The sequence below is a fragment of the Chelonoidis abingdonii genome, chromosome 3, assembly GCF_003597395.2.
Source record: "Chelonoidis abingdonii isolate Lonesome George chromosome 3, CheloAbing_2.0, whole genome shotgun sequence".
Taxonomy (NCBI): Eukaryota; Metazoa; Chordata; order Testudines; family Testudinidae; genus Chelonoidis; species Chelonoidis abingdonii.
In genome coordinates this window covers 90778803-90794830 of record NC_133771.1, presented here as the reverse complement: position 1 = coordinate 90794830, position 16028 = coordinate 90778803, and positions in this window count along the sequence as shown.

The following is a 16028-nucleotide window of genomic DNA, read 5'->3' as shown; positions in this document are numbered from 1 at the left end:
AGCATTTCCTTGATTCTTCTCCTTTAGTCAACATCTGCTCCACACTGGTTAGACAATAGAGTGTGACACAGAGGTGTGCTAAATACTTCACCTCCTCCTCTATGCTGCAGAATTCATTAGCTCTCTTCCATGAAGTGCCTGTTTGGCCAGATTAAAGAGAATGACATCTTATTATGAACTCATGGCCCTTTAACCGTGGAATGTGGGGATATATAACAACATAGGATTTGTCTGCCAGCTTTACTTACATGGACTTTTTTCTTTTATACCTATAAATCTGTCCCTCCCTCCACACTCCCTGGAATCTAGTCAAATCGTTCATTTTGTAAACTTTTATACAATCCCCAGAGTTTGTGATTTACTGCTTTGTAGTTAAAGGGAGGTTAAGAGCTGTTTGCAAACATGAAAGGAGAATTATTTAAAAGTTATGAAATGCAACACTTATTTTCTTTTCCGTTTTTTACTAATTTTCCTCTCCCAAGTTGTACGTTCGATTTTTCTTAGGTGTCCTCTTAAAAGCAGGATTCCTCCATAATTCATTTTCCTGAAATCAGATTGTAAACTTTTTTTGCTTAAGCTTGTAATTCTGATTGTAGTAGAAACGCATCCCCCAGGTAAGGCTGTATGCCTGGCCAGTGCTTTCTGTGATGCTGCAGAGTTGGCTATTCAGTCATCAAAGGAATGAAAAGAATTTTATCAACAAAATAGTAGATCTTTAAACTATATCTGGGGATATCTAAATGAGTGTGTTCTGGTGAACATTAGGCACGTATCTCATATGCACTGTGCTTCACCAATAATACATTGGGCTGCTGTTTTCAATAGGATTCTTTGAACAAAGTAGTGTTTGTTGATTTTACAAGAAGATGCTTGTTTGACAAATATTTCAGTCACTCTGTTGCCTCATATAGGCTATCAGAGCTGTTAAGATATTACTGAATAATCAGGTGGAAGAAAACTGATGGATTTAAGCCCAATTTTTGTGGAAATTAGTGAAGGAAATATACATTATTTGTACATTGGAGGCAGATAAGGCCTGAGATATTTATTCTTTCCTTTTATGCATATCAACTACAGCTTAAGTGAAGAAACATGTTTATCTAGTTACAAAGATTAATCCTTCCTTAATCTGCCCTACCTACTCTCTCTTTCTCTCTCTCTTTTGCTTTACCTCTTTTTTTCCTCTTCATTTGTTGTATTAAATATTTTTTGGAGCATAAATATGTTACTCTGTCTGTATACAGCTGCACATTCTCTAATTTGCATATACAGCCAGGCCTCTGCACGTTATTTATGGATGCAACTGGCCATTTGTACACAGTTACACAGCTTGCTTACATATTCATGGTATTTCTGGACAAATGATCCATGCAGTTGGTCACACAATTTGTATATGCATTTGCAATCGAAATTTAACAATCAGGCCCATTCTTCTTCTTCTTCTCTCTGTCACCATACTTTAAAAAACAAGTGTATAATCATATCATATGATCAGCAAGAGGTAGGGTGACCAGATCACAAGAGTAAAATATCAGGACGCATGTAGGGAAGCGAGGAGGGTGAGGAAGCAGTGGTGCCACAGGCACACAGCCCTGATCAGAGCCATGGGAAAGTGAGGTGCACAGCCCTAAGAAGCTGTGAGGGGGGCGCATGGGCCCTGCTGCAGTCTCTGTCACAAGCCAGAGGGCAGAGATTCATAGCTTCAGTTCCAGCCCCCAGCAGAAGCCACGAGGCAGGGCAGGGGTGCATGATTCCAGTTCCAACCCCAGCCACGCTGCTGGCTCAGACCAGTTAATAGTCACTTCACCTCCCAGCAGGGCCAGTGAGTTTGGCCAGGGGAGGGGGCAGGACATGGGGGAGTGAGTATCTGGGAAGTCTGGGGGCAAGGAGGTGCCGGGCTGTTAGAGGGTGGAGGGTGCTGGGCAGTGGGAGAGGTTTGTATGCATAGGGGTGCTAGGCAGTGGGGAGTCTGTTGAGAGGGCACTGGGCAGTGGGGGAGATCTCTGTGTATCCGGGCACTGGGCAGTAGAGGTCTGTGTGGGGCATCATGTAGTTGTGATAGTGGGGCTCTGCGGAAGTGCTCTGGGTAGTGAGGGAGGAGGAGATCTGTGTGTGTTGGGGAACTAGGGAGTGGGAGTTTCTATGTGGAGTGCTGGGCATTTGTGGTGGGGCTGTGGGCAGGGGGATGCTGGGCAGGGGTGGTAGTGTGCAGGGCACTGTCCATTTGTGGTGAGGGAGTTGTGCAGGGGGACACTGGACATAGGAGGTCCAGGGCATGCCAGGTGGGGGAGCTGTGTGGTGTGGCATAGATCTGCTCACAACAGGAAGGGGCACGCTGGCAGCACAGGGCCAGGCAGACCAATGTGTGTCTGGCCATGCCATGCATGCCTATTGACCCTGGCTGTCTCCTGCACCCGCTGCTCACCTCCTTACCTGAGGGCTGGGGCAGGGGGAGGAGGAGCAGGGGTGGGGTCTGGGTGGCCTTTATCTGGGGCAGCTCCCAGAAGCAGCCGGCAGGTCCATCTAGTGCCTAGGGTCGGGGTGGCTGGGGGATCTCTGCAGGCTGTGCCCACCACATGCACTGGCTCAGCAGCCATTGGGAACCACAGCCAATGGGAGCTGTGGGGCGGGGCCTGTGAGCATGAGCAGCGCACACAGCCTCCTGGCTGCCCCAACCCTAAGAGCCAGAGGGACCTGCTGTGTTTGGGGGCTGGGTCCTGGCAGCACTTACCTTGGGTGGCTCCCAGGAAGCGGCAGGCAAGTCCTTCTGTCTCCTAGGGTCAGGGGCAGCCAGGGGGTCTGTGTGCTCCTCATGCTCACAGGCCCTGCCCCCACAGCTCCCATTGCAGAGCTGATACTCATGGCGGGCACAGCTCACGGAGACCCTCCTGGCCGCCCCTCAGCCTAGGGGCCACAGGATCCTGCTGGCCGCTTCCTCACTGGCTAGGGTGACCAATCCAGCCCCATAACAAATATCAGGATAAATAGCCCCTGACCGTACATCGGTCAGCATGTAGGACAAACAGCTAAATATTGGGACAGTCCCAATTTTGTCAGGACCCGTGGTCACCCAAGCGAGAGAACTAATGCCTAAACATATAGTAAGCATTAGAACTTATTAAAAAAATTCAGACAACTTATTCAATGATGCTCTTGATGAATTTATAATATAAACATATTTTTATTTAAAATTTAGTTGTGCATCCATATAGTTATTTTAAATTAACATATGATCTTATTATAAATTAATTAATAGCCTCTTTGAATAAGTCATCTGACTCTTTGAATATATTTTAGTGCCTACTGTAGATTTAGGCATTAGTCTTCTCGCTGATTATACCTTCACCCATTTGACTTTCGAACTGTCCCTACCATATTGGTCTGAGCTGACATGCAAGCTTTTGAGGGAAAGGGCCTTGCTTTTTCTTAGTGGTGGCCTCAAGGCTATGTGACTTAGACAGCTGGCCCTGCTCATTCTGGGACCCATGCATACACACCTTCTAAACAGGTAATGGTTGTAAGGGGTCTGCCACATTGTGAGGGATGTCACAGGCAGGAAGCATCTGATGGGGTTATTATTACTCTGCAGAGGAGAACCTAGAGGGGCCTTGCATATGATGTTTTGACTAGAGCCCTAAAAATGTTCTAACTATCTAAGATACTTATATGGCCCCCATCACTATAGCATCTGTGCACCTCACAGTCTTTAATGTATTTATCCTTGTATCAGCCTGGGAGGCTAGGTAAGTGCTATTATCTCCATTTTACACATAGGAAATTGTGGCAGTATATGCATGGGGAGTGGGGAAAGGAATGAATGTTAATGTGTGTAGGTCTATCAAACTTTGTGGGCATTTTGCAAAGAACTGCTTTTTTCCCAGGCTTTTGTGGAGGGAATTTGTCTGAGGGTTCATTACATAGGCTATGGGTCAGAGGGAGGGGGGATTCTGATTATATTTGCTGGTGCATATTTATGTGTTCTTTTGAATGGGATGTATAGTCCATATTTGGATATTATAATTTGTATTGTGAATGTTAATTCATCTAATTGGTGCCCAGAACCTACTGAGAATTTTCTTTACTGTAGTGTGTATGTGTTTGTGTGCGTGTACACATTCAAACACTGCATATATATGTGTATATAACGAAAAATCTAAAATTATGAATTGTTCTTGCAGGAGACAAAGCAGCAGCTACTGCAATACATTCTAACCATTAAGCAGAAGCCCAACCGTCATGACAGTTTTGTGAGGCCTTTCTGAGATCAGGGTCCCACATGGACAGCTGCAGCTTCAAAGAATCCCAATGACCTAGATTCAGCTGTAGATTACTGTCTGGTCTGGCCTTTGCTGCTATCACTGCACTCCGAGCCTGATTTCAGTTACACAGACTGATTTGCTCACTGCTCTGACCCATTTTCCCATGGCAACCTGGTTTGCTGTACCAGGAGCTAGAAAAATGCACTGGTGACTTTTCAAGGATTCCAAAAGTAAGTTTACTCTTTGCCTTTTTTAAAAAAAATGTACTTAGCAGATATGCAGAAGAAGAGCTGACACTTTTCAACAGCATTGGAAGCCAGGGAGAGATTTAGGCCAGGTATTATTTACTTACTTCTAAATCACTGCATGTCTGGATGAGGTTTTTATTTTCTTATCTCTTTTCAAAAATAACCAATTGGCTTTCCTTTCCCCCAGCCACCTCATCCCTGCTTCATCCCCCCCAACCCACTGGTCATACATGAATAAATGCATTCACACTGAGGAATAAAGTTGATCCTGCCTTGACACGTTAGCTGCTGTCTGTAGGTCTGTGTGTGTGTGTTAGGAATAGGAGGAAACATTTCAGAGCTAGTTCCTCTCAATCACAGGTTTAGCTTCTGCATTTTGTAAATAAATTTGATTGGAGAGAAAAGAAAAGTGTGTCCCTAAAAGGAAGAAGAATGAAAAAGTCTGGCAATAGAAGTTAGGAAAATCAGATGGTGACTATTTTTCAAGCAACCAACTTCTCATTTATTTTCTTTCTTTTCCTCATTTGAAGAATAGGCCCAGGGCTGCTAGGTTGTCCTATACATTTATTATGCATTTTTATCTGTAACCATTTACAAAACATAAGAAATTACAGGATATCTTTTGGGGGTAAAGGGAAAGAAGATAGAGGCAGTGTGAGAGAAATGGTCTAACCTCTCTATGCTACATTTCCCATCCCCTGAGATGCTATCTTTGCCAGCAGGTCAAATTTAAGTCAATGGAAGCTGCAAATGCTCAGCACTTCTCAGGAGCAGGACTCAGGTCAGGATGGGAGAAACCCCAGATGGATTTAGTTTTGCAAAACTTTGTTGGTTGGGACTTGGTTTTGCAAATTCAAACTCAGTTTAAATTCAGGTTCCAGTTATTCATACCTCACAGTGTTGGGCTTTTTTTGTTTGTTTGTTTGTTTGTTTGTTTGAGGGTGTTGGTGAAAGGATACATCTGGGTAACTAGTTTTGTTTGGTCCTATTACCATTGTAGACAGGTAAAACTGGAAAATGGGGGGAAGTCAAGTTTGCTTTTAGTTCTGTAAAATCTCAATGACTGGTTCCAAGTTTGAAAAATCAAAGCCAGGCTTGAATTACATTCAGGTTCCCCAAAATACAGGTGTATAATTGTTTTTTATTTGTTTTGATTTGTTTATTTATTAGCTTTACAAAATACATCTTCCAGAGTTCTCTGTGCACATTGACTGCCACCTCTCAAGTATTTAAATAGGTGGGATGTTAAGCTGAATATCTCCCCTGATCTCAACATTCAGGATAGAACACAGGAAGAGAATATCTTTCTCAGGGATGTTAGAGGCTAAACTTTATAGGAGTTTATAGGTGAAGACCAGCACCTAGAGGTGCATCTGGAAACAATATGGAAGCCAGAGCAGACAGTGGAGCACAGGTGTGATATCTCTTTGTGAGAAACACAACCAAGTGGTTAGAAAGCAGCTTTCTACATTAACTGAGTTTTCAAGAGATCTCCAGGTGTAACCTCAAGTAAATCACACTGCAGTAATCCAATCTGGAGAGGTAAAAAAGCCAAGAATGAATGTGCCAAGGTCTAAATCCAAAGAATTGTAGTCTCCCTGCCAAAAAGAGAGAAAAAAAAATTTCTGTTAATGTCTACTACTACTTAATCATCTTTAAAAAAAAAGGCAGCAAGAGATCATAGACTATGATCTTTACTGAACAAAACTCTGTGTTAAAGAAGGAAATATTAACTTCAGTGACTCATCTCAGCTTCTGGATGTTTCCTCTATTCTAATAACATCACTTCAGCCTGTTTGGATTGCACTTGAGCCAGCTAGCTCTCATCCAGACCCAGGTTTAGTTAGGCACTGGGAAAGGTACAGGGCTGCATGGTTCAGAGAAAATGAAGAAGAGACACGCAGCTGAGTGTCATGACTGTACTGCTGGTAGTGTGTCACACTGTCTGGAATGGCTCACAACTGTGAGTACCTGTCTCAGTGCAGACTGTCAGAGAACAGGGCGGATTCCCCAAGCTGATGTGCTGTGTTCTATAACTAGATTTGATCAAACCCATAACAAATGTGAACTCCAGGATCATTATACCAGTTTTACCATGGAGTCACAGACAGTCCCCTCAGATTTCCCAGTCTGTCTTACTACCCAGACAAACTGGTCTTTGTAATAAAAAGTTATTTAAACCAAAAATCACTTTGCATCAGGTTTCTCCCAGTCCCAAGAGACTAACCACTTACCCCAGGTCAATTGTACCCTAGATCTTACGTGAAAGACCATGCTGGCAGCCAGTTCTATAGTAAACTAACTATAGATGTATTAGGTATGAAAAAGAAATGAGAGTTATTGAGAGGTTAAAGCAGGTAAAATATATTAATAGATAAGTAAGTCATAGTTTGTAATTCCAAACAGTGGCAGTGATGTAATGAACTGCCAGTTTCCAAAAAGTCTTTCAGGGTAACACAGATTGTCTCTGAGGATCTCAGGTTTGCATCTGTCTTCCCTGTAAGAGTCCAAACAGTCAAAGGTAAAAGATCTTTCCATGAATCCAAATTTATAGTTTCTTCCCACATATGGCAAGTTGACAGTTTTCATTTGATGATGGTGAGTGAGAAATGCACTCACTCTTTTGACTTTAGACCCTCCTATATAATAGTCACTGGCTTTGAATTTAGCATTTTCTGTTAAAGTCCCTAAGTACTTCTTTAGTATTTCACAAGATTTTCTTTGATGGATTATTTAGTTCCAGGAGTGTACACAATGTAAATGTTTGCCATTACATTATAACAGGAACAAATGGGTGACAACAATACAAGTAACATTCCACTAGTTTTCATGAAGTTTAAACATCTGAATATACTGTTATATTTATTCTCATTTTGATCTATACTAGTACACAAGTGAATTGGCCTGTAGCCCTGATCTGACCTGGTCTGCCAGCATCACACAGCATAATGCAAACTGTTTTATTGTCTTCCCTGCTGACCTCACATACATACTGAACAGCAAGGGGGAAAGAATAGGAAATTGTAGCATCCCCCATGAGAAGACCCATCAGACACAAGAACTTTGGAATCTTCCAGAGAGAACAGATAGCTCACCTCTATGTGTAACTTTATTTTCCCAAGGTTAGGTTTGAGTGTCATTGAGCAAGACAACTTATTAGGCTTCCTGTAGCACTACAAGCAAAATGTTACTACGCGTAGGGAAAGGCATTATCTTTGATAACTTTTACTGACTTATTTCTTTCAGGTCCTTTGCTGTCTCTAGTTTAATAGATTCACAATTCAAAAACTATCTTGTATCTGGTATTACCTTAGTGAATTGACCAATACTTTAGTGCTGCCTGTGGTCATACTCTTACAGACGGACATTACTAGCCCACCTCTGAAAGAGATAACAAGCTACCAAAGCTACAGTTGCACAGGTCTTTGTCTGCTACAGTGATTATTTTAATGGAAGAAAGTTAATGGAACACTGAGTAGAATTTTTGTGGGACATCATCATGAAAGCCTTGATTATCAGGGTATCCCTGTGTGCCTGATAGGCTGCACATGTGGGAGAGCCAGGGCCTCAAAGGCTAATTGATGACAAAGCCCTGCTGTCCAGGGACATGCTGAGCTTGTAAAAAGACTGCAGGCTGAGAACAGAAGGGGGCTGTAGGGAAGTAGCTGGTAGTTACTCCCTCAGAGAAGGGGCTACAGAGTCTGGCAAGAAGTCAAAGAGAGAGGTAGTCTATAGTTACCCCTTGAGGAGGGAAATTAGGCTGGTAAAACCCATGTAGGGAGGTAGAGGATAGGGCAAGGAAGTAAGAAGGAGTCCAGGGAAATAGTGACAGGGCCTGAGTGTAGGAAGACCACAGTTACTAGACATAGAGTCACTGGAAGGCAACCTGGGGTAGTGGGCAGGCTTGGATTCCTTCACCTGCCACTGGCACAGGACCTGGCTTTGGACTGGAAGACTGTCTGAAATGGCATGTGGACAGTAGATCCAGTGGGACTTTGATACCCCAGAAGAGGAAAACTATAAAGAGCTGGCCGGAGGACCAAGCCATGAAGAAAGAGAACTGAGAGTCCTGTAGAGTGAGGAGGGATGAGGTGTGAGCTGCTCTTGGAAAGGGGTATCTGACTTGAAAGCTAATCCTCAGACCCTGCCATAGTGAGGTGTGCAACAGTGAGTGGACCCTGTGACTGTGCCTCATAAAAATAAAAAGATTGTAAACAACCATCTTTCTTTTTTCTGTCCTGTATTAGGTAATAATGCTTATTTCCCTTGTCGGAACAATATTTTTGCTTATTAATTACTTATGATCAGAAGCCAAGTGATGCAAAAGGCTTAGGAAAGATGGCTTTTTCACGTAAAAGGTCATATATTGGGACCCAATCCAGGAACTCTGGCAATATAAGACAGCCTGAAAGCTGGCACAGCCAATCACTGAGTGGAAAACCTTAGGTGGCATAAAGCTTCTCTGGAATTCAAGGATGTGTGATGATGTACATGGGAGATACAGGATGTTGATGCTGGTGTCATTGTCAGAAACCAGGGACAACACAACATAAAAAGATCAGACTAAAAAAATGTGCTCTCAGACCTTTCTCTGCAGACTGAAATCAGTTCTTGCTATGACTTGCTGTTCATTTTACCATTAGGGCTAAATCGTAAACCAGAGATGCTAATTTACAGTTAAACTTCACCCATTGCAGACTCCTGATGCAGTCTGCTTTCTTCAGTGTGTGTCACCTTTGGTCCCTACCAGTCCTTTCATTAAGTCTACTGCTGCCAATTGATCATCAGAAGCTGGTGAAGCTACTAACACCACCAAGAACTTCTGCGTTATTATTTATAATACCTGAACACATATAGGTCTTAATTAAAACCAAATGTTGGCAAATATCACATTAATATTTGTAGAGTGGTTATATATGGGGGATGAATAGGTTGTTGGGATTTCTTTTTTCATACATGTCTATAATGAGGTAGGGGTGGGGTGAGAAAGAAAACAAGAAGGGACTAGTTAATTGGAAAGACACAAGGACTGAGTAGAGGGCTTTACATTTTTTGCCTTCCTTCTATCCCATTTGAAGTATTGTGAGCAGGGGAAGTAGATTTGGCAGATAAGGGCCTGTGAGGGAGAGGTTGGGAAGGCAGATGGAGCACAGAGCTAATAAGCAAAGGAGAAGAGTATCCAGAGTGAAAACTAAAGCTAATAAGATGACACCACTGGTGTCCAGGGGCTGTGAGGATGTGCTGCTGGTTCCTCTGTACAGCCAGGCTGGGTCTTCCCTGGGAAATATTTCTGCTCCTGAGACCACATGACCTGGTGCTTCCCCTATACAGTTGCATGTCCAGAGATGTATTGAGGAGGGGAAGCCCCAGCTAAGCCTCATTTCCTCCCTCCCACTGTGGCCCCGCTGCTCTGGGCAAGTTTCTAAGCACTGGAAATTTCTTCGTCCCATGAGCTGGATGTAGGAGGTTTGGAATGGCACGTGGCCGCGCTGATGTTTGTGGAGATGTGGGGTGCACCCAGGAGTGGGGTTGCAAACAATAATTGCTGGTGCTGAGAAGAGAGGGAGCCCTCTCGGGGGTTCATTTCCTGCCCAGCTTTGTGCTGCTGCTGGAGGCATCATTTCTTTGTGCACAGTTTAAGATGTATTTTCTGCTCTTCCAACTTCTGGTGCACTGTGGCTGGTTCTGCTGTAGCCTTCCCACAACCATGCACAGCAGGAGCAACTGCAGACTGCTACACTGAGGTATGACACAGGGATCATGGTGTGCATCTCACGTTCATCCCTTCAGAGCCTGAGCATATTGCCTGACCATCAGAGCCGGCCTCTTGTGAATGTGTCCTTTTGCACTGTAGAGCTATAGTTCTAGTATTACATGACTCGTTGATTAGTAATTGTATGCACCCTTAGTTTGTTAGTGTAAAATGAAGGGGTGTGTGTGTGTGTGTGCGCGCGCTGTTGGAGTGTCAGGGCTGTATTTCCACTGCCCCATCTCTTAGAAGCATGAAGCTCTGCTGAGAGGTCACCAGACCAAGCTCTGCTGAGCAAGGTTTGGTGACAGCAGATGTACAGACACCTTGCAAACCCTCCAGCAGTGGGCTGTGTCAGCTGTGTGCCTGGGTTAGGCTTCAATGCCATGTTATTGTTTGAATTAGGGAAAGGAGGCAAGGGGGTTGCTAAAGGTTGCTAGGAGCCAGGTTTGGCTGGAAGAGTCAGGAGGCAGAAAAGGAGGTTATGGAGATGTGGTTAAAGAGGAGAAATGGAGGCAATAGGGACAAACTTTTTTGCATTCCTGGGGAGAGCAGAAAGGAGTTCTCTGCTATGTTAAGCTGATAATAATGAGTGAAATTGCAGAACCATATGATAGGTGGATTTATCATATAACTTTGAACACTTCATGGGCCCTCGGCTAACTAATCAGTCTCTCCTGGGATTTGTTTTAACATTCCAAATCCCCGAACAGCTTCAGGCACCTGGCACTAAATAAATAAAATAGAACTAAATCCACCCACCAGAGAAAAGTTTCCTTCTTCCTCCAGATGTGGATTTTCTCCTCACATTACCCCTACTTTCTGCCCAAGAGGGGCAAAATTCAGTCCTACGCCATCAATAAAAACATTGCAGCTATATTGTCTTATTTCATGTCCTGTAGAGGTGGGAGGTATTGAATTTGCATTAGTGAGCAGAGATTCTCAGCTTCCCAGAGCTGAATGATGCTTTCATCTAGTGCTGGAAACTTCGAAGATGATGGACTTTAAAATTATAACCTTTTTAGTTACAGAAAATCTTTTTATATCTGGCTCTGAGTTCTGTAACCTCCTGCTCATGTTAATTATGCCATCTGGCATTATAGGGAAGGGATGTGATGCTTTTTAAAGATTCTTGCAGAACTCACATACATGGCCCTAATATGTAGATTAGTACAAGTACTGCATATATGTAAATATAGATAGGCAGTTATTTGTTCACCTCACAACAAACAAATCTGACAAAATCAACCTATTTGGCACTGTCTGTATGTGTCTATTTTCACATGCATACAACAAAAGACACCAAATAAGAACATCAAATTACATTTTAGCTTAAGGTTATTGATCAGTTATGGAGTCTCTTTCATAGGACAGTTTTCCAATTATATATTCATGTGCACAGTGAGTGTGCATGAAACTGTTGGCGTATAAAGCTCATTCAGTGTTCCCGTGTCAGTGCATATGAAAGAGTCTGCCTTGTGATAAGTAAGAGTAGGTAGTTCAATATTTATCAGTGACTTATAAAATTCAGGTAAGAATTTTGAATTCCATTGTAGATGTAATAAAAGCTAGCAGGCAGGGCCGGTGCAAACATTTAGGCAAACTAGCCAGCCGCCTAGGGCGCCTAATGGTTGGGGGCACCTAAAAGCCCCCTCAGGTGAGGAGGTGGAGGTGAGCTGGGTGAGGGGCGTGCGGAGAGGGTTGCCCGCAATAACGAGGGGGGGGCGCACAGGGGAACAGCTCCCCGCCCCAGCTCACCTCCGCTCTGCCTCCTCTGCTGAGCACACAGCCCAGCTCTAAGTCTCCTCCAATCAGCGCCGCAAGCCTGGGCGGGGAGGAGAATTAGAGCAGCGCCGAAGTGCTCAGTGGAGGAGGCGGAGCCGAGGTGAGCTGGGCGCGGCTATCCCAGAAAAAGGCGGTTGTTTCCGCAGGAGGGCTTCCAAGGCAGGGGTTAGCTGGCCAGGGGAGAGGGGAAGTCTCCCAGGCAGGGTTAGCTGCTGGGGGAGCAGGGGGACGGGGGAAGTCTCTGCAAGCAGGTTACTGCCCGTTACCGGGGGTGGGAAGAGGAAGTTCTACCAGGCAGATTAGCTGGAGGGGGAAGTTTCCCAGCAGTTAGCTGCCGGAGTGGGGGAAGGGGGAAGCTTCCCAGGCAGGGTTAGCTGCTGGGGTGGGGAAGTCCCCAGGCAGGGTTAGCTGCTGGGGGATGGGGGAAGCCCACGTCAGGGTTAGCTGCATGGGGGCCGGGGGAGAGGGGTAGCTGTCACGTGTGGGGGGTAGCTGCTAGGGGGCTCCCAGGTGGGGGCTGAGTTAGCTGCCTGGGGGGCAGGTTGCTGGGGGTGCAAGGGAAGTTTCGCTAGGGCTCGAAACTTTCTTGACCGACCCTCTAGCAGGCATATCAGAAATATATAAAAAAAGCTCCATATATTGGTTGAGCTAGTTCTGAGCTGGAATCTCGTGCAGTTTATGCAAAGGTACAAATTAACTAGCAGATCTTCAAAGAAAAGTTATAGACTGGCATCCCTGAATAAACTATCATTGAGAGGTTTGATGTGTTCAACTGGGTGATCTCTCTCAAGTCAGTGTCTCTCTCAAGATGATTGGTTGTAATGATGATCAGTCATCAGTGAGTCACTTTGGCTCAGGGTGTCAGAAAAAAGATGGTCTATTTTCAGCTGCCTCTCCAGGGGTGTTTAAATGCATCAAATTTAAAGGCACATGGCCTGAGAAATAATGGTGCTCAGAACAATGAAGGCTAAACCAAAATTAGGGATATAGAAATATTTTTGCAATTTAGTAAGGGTAAAATTTCACCCTTAACTAACGTCACTTCCGAGGGCGGTCCATCGGCCCTAAATATTTAGGTTTGTACCATTAAAAAGGCTGCTTCTGATTCAGATAAAGGGGTGGAACTCCTATTGATTTTAATGGTATTTGGATGCAGGTACGTGAGGAAAGAAATGAGCGCAATAGAGGAACTGGTCCTAAGATAATGAAGCTCATTATAGAATTCTATGTCCATTTTTCTTAATAGTCTCTCTGTATGGTGCTGTGTTATCACAGCATCAGCTTGTGCTGCCTTCATGAAACATCTTGTCTTCAGCTGCATATGACTGTAGGCACAATCAAAAACACTTGGAGGCTGCAAAGAGCTTCTGACTGGTTAGTTAAGAGTCCTGGGGATACAGACGTGCTGAAATCTGAAGTCTTTTTCTGTCATGCTCAAATGGCAACAAATAGCCAAGATATAAAAATTGCCAATACAGGAACACTAGTCTTTGACAAGAAAGAAAAAACTAAGGGTATGTCTACACTATGAAATTAGGTCGATTTTATAGAAGTCGATTTTTAGAAATTGATTTTATACAGTTGATTGTGTATGTCACCACTAAGAGCATTAAGCTGGTGGAGTGCGTCCTCACTACTGTGGCTAGCATCGACTCACAGAGTGGTGCACTGTGGGAAGTTCCTGCAGTCTCCACTGCTCATAGGAATTCTGGGTTAAGCTCCCAATGCCTGAAGGCGTAAAAACATTGTTGCAGGTGGTTTTGGGTACATGTCGTCAGTCCCTCCTCCCTTCCTCCGTGAAATCAACTGCAGACAATCATTTCACACCTTGTTTCCTGGGTTACCCGTGCAGATGCCATAGCACAGCAAGCATGGAGGCCGCTCAGCTCACCACTGTTGTTGTGAGCATTGTAAACACCTCGCACATTATACTGCAGTATGTGCAGAATCCAGCTAAGAGACGGCACCACAAGGACAATTGTGAGGAGGACATGGACACAGATGTTCCTGAAAGCATGGGATGTGGCAATTGGGACATCATGGAGACAGTGGGGCTGGTTGATACAGTGGAACACCAATTCTGAGCCCGGCAAACAAGCACAGACTGGTGGGACCACATAGTGTTGTGGGTTTGGGATGATTCCCAGAGGCTGCGAAAATTTCACATGCATAAGAGCATTTTCATGGACCTCTGTGAGTTGCTTTCCCCTGCCCTGAAGTGCAGGAATACCAAGATGAGAGCTGCCCTGACAGTTGAGAAGCGAGTGGCGATAGCCCTGTGGAAGCTTGCAATGCCTGACTGCTACCTGTCAGTCGGGAATCAATTTGGAGTGAGGAAATCTACTGTGGAAACTGCTGTGATCCAAGAAGCCAAGGCAATCACTAACCTTCTGCTATCAAGGGTAGTGACTCTGGGAAATGTGCAGGTCATAGTGGATGGCTTTGCTGCAGTGGGGTTCCCTAACTGTGGTGGGGCGATAGATGGAATGCATATCCCTTTCTTGGCACCGGATCACCTTGCCAACCAATATGTAAACCGCAAGGGGTACTTCTCAATGGTGCTGCAAGCACTGGTGGATCACAAGAGATGTTTCCCTGACATCAACGTGGAATGGCTGGGAAAGGTGCATGACACTCGCGTCTTTAGGAACTCCGGGCTGTTTGAACAGCTGTAAGAAGGGACTTACTTCCCAGACCAGAAAATTACTGTTGAGGATGTTGAAATGCGAATAGTTATCCTTGGAGACCCAGCCTACCCTTTGCTCCTGTGGCTCATGAAGCCATAGACAGGCAGCCTGGAAGTAGTAAGGAGCAGTTCAACTATAGGCTGAGCAAGTGCAGAATGGCGGTAGAATGTGCCTTTGGACATTGAAAAGCTCGCTGATGCTGATGGCTGAGTAGGTTAGATCTCAGCACAACCAATATTCCCCTTGTCATTGCTGCTTGCTGTGTGCTTCATAATATCTGTGAGAGTTAAGAGGGAGATGTTTATGGTGGGGTGGAAGGTTGAGGCAGCTGATTTTGAGCAGCCAGGCACCAGGGCGATTAGAAGAGCACAGGTATGTGCGCTACGCATCAGAGAGGCTTTGAAAACCAGTTTCATGACTTGCCAGGCTACTATGTGGGAGTTGTGTGTATTTCTTTGATGCAAACCCACCCCTTTGTTGATTTTAATTCCCTGAAGGCCAACCACCCTCTTTCTCCTCCCTTCGATCAGACCTGGCAAAGGAAATAAAGTCACTATTGTTTTGAAAGTATGCATTCTTTCTTTATTAATTAAAAAAAGAGGGAGATAACTAATCAGGTAGCCCGGGTGGGGTAGGGGAGGATTGAAGGACAAGGCCACATTGCTTGTTGTAGCCACACTACAAATCAAAACTGTTTGAATGGCAGCCTTCTGTTGCTTGGGCCATCCTCTGGAGTGGAGTGGCTGAGTGCCCAGAGCCCCTCTGCCCCGTTCTTGGGCGTCTGGGTGAGGAGGATATGGAACTTGGAGAGAAGGGCAGTTGGTTGTACAGTGGATGCAGTGGTGTCTTGTTGGCTTTCCTGCAGCTCCACCAGATGTCTGAACATGTCCGTTTGCTTTCCCATTAGCCTCAGCATCATCTCCTGCCTCTTCTCATCGCACTCACTGCCTGCTTTCCTGCTTTCTGTCACTGTTTGCCTCCATGCATTCAGCTGTGCCCTATCAGTGCGGAGGACTGCATGAGCTTGGAAAACATGTCATTGCAAGTGCTTTTTTTTTTTTTGCCTTCTAATCTGCGATAACCTCAGGGACAGAGATGATAGGGGGAGCATGGAAGCATTTTCACCTGCGGGGGATAAAAAGGGGGAGTAAAATTTAAGATGATTTAAGAACAAAAGGGAGACTCTTTCACAGTGGATCAAGCAATTCACAGCACACTTGTATCTCCTCATTCCTCTTTACTCTCCTTCTCACTTTCTCCTAATCTCTTACTAACTTTTATCCCTGCTTTCTGCTCTTCT